This window comes from Aythya fuligula, chromosome 31, assembly GCF_009819795.1.
Source record: "Aythya fuligula isolate bAytFul2 chromosome 31, bAytFul2.pri, whole genome shotgun sequence".
In the NCBI taxonomy this organism is placed as follows: Eukaryota; Metazoa; Chordata; class Aves; order Anseriformes; family Anatidae; genus Aythya; species Aythya fuligula.
Window position 1 is genome coordinate 247,708 of NC_045589.1, and position 1,780 is coordinate 249,487.

Consider the following 1,780-nt stretch of genomic DNA (forward strand, 5'->3'; position numbering starts at 1 on the left):
CTTTAACGCTTAGAGAAAGGGGCACTGAATTTGTAAATTAAGTCAATGTGGAAACCCTTTCTTTCTACACATTTAAAAAAAAAAAAAGTGACCAAAAAGGACAAAGAACAGGATGAATGTGTTTTACAAATGCTAGAAACATACATGTATGAAACAAGATTGCTGTATTAGAAACATGTGTTGAGGGAAAATTATGATTACATTGGAATGACAGAGACTTGGTTAAATCAAGCTATCAACTGGGAGATAAAATTACCAAGGGATAAAGTTTGCGGATGGGTGAGGTAAAACAAAAGTAATGAGGGAGGGAGTAATTTGCGTACAGGGAGAATACTGAATAAACAGAAATAAATGACACTAGGATTTTGGCTGACACAACAGGGACTGTTTGAAGTAAACAGAAGAATGAGATATGGAAAAAGTTATTCCTTGGACCTTGCCAGAGACTTTCAGGAGAGGATGAGAAAGCGTATCAGGAAACGTTTTTACAGATGAAGGAAGTCTGTATCGAATCCAGCGTAATGATCCAGTGGAGGAGTTCAATTACCTAGACATTTCCTAGGAAAATGTTAGTGGGAAAAACTGCCAAGCAAGCATGATTATAAGACTAATACAGGATTGCTTCCTTACAGAACATGCTCAAAAGCCACTCAGGCCACAGGAAAAGGGTAATGTGGATATAGTGACTAGAAATAAACTAGACACGATGAATACAATGAAAGCTGGGAGGAGTATTACAATAAATATATAGTGCAGTGCATGTGGTTGCAATGCCATTAAGACTGGGGGGGTAAGTTGCACTTGCTTGTTAAATAAAATCAGACCCTCACTGAACATTAAATAAATTAAAAGTAGCCCAAAAGAATCAAGCTTCACCAAAGGGAATGCAGGGAAAAATCTGAGATATATTTAAGAACACATTTTCAAAATACAAGTAATTCATCGGGGATGAAGCCAGAAAAAAAAAAACTGCAATTTTATCAGGGAAGTGTAGTGCTTTATCTAGTCCCATTCACTGAACAATAGGAAAAGAAGCATCTTGTGGCCAGTAACACGTCTGAAACAGCATTCCCCATAAATTCCCCATGACCTGTGAGCCCATCTGTTTTGCTACTGGTGCTGGAAGAAAAATGTGAGTAGATGAGAAGGGACTGCAGATGAAAAGTAGAGACTAGGTGTGAAGAGAGAAATGATACATGCTTAAATAGTTTCTCTGACATTTCCCTGTTTGCAGTGAATGAGGTTCACAAATGACCTCGCTGCCATGCACAAAGCCTAACAGCCAAACTCCACAGCACTTTACAGGCAGACACTCACACCAATGTGAGGAACCTAGATTCAAGACCATATTTTGGCTAACAGAGATTGGACTCATGAAGCTATTTCTTAATAAATAAATAAATAAAATAAAATAAAAAACTTCATTTTATAAAAAGTAATTGCATTTACTATTCAGACGTTTACTTCCTTGTATGGCTCAGTTTTAGCTGCTCTCCAGTTTTCTACAATTGACAGTTGACAATTTGTACAATTGGCCATTGCATGGACTTGTAATAATAACAACAACAAAGTATGTGTGAGTTTTATTGATCTAAACGTCAGTTTCCATACAGTTTTATCCCTGCATCTACCTTTGGATCTGTAGATTTTGCATGTCCAACTTTTAAGTCATAGTTTGATATAAAATTTTGGTTCTCTAAGTAGCTTCTCAAGGTCTCAAGCTCATCACCAAGTTGATGATTAAAGAGAAAAAGCAGAATGTAATCCTTTCCCTGAAAGG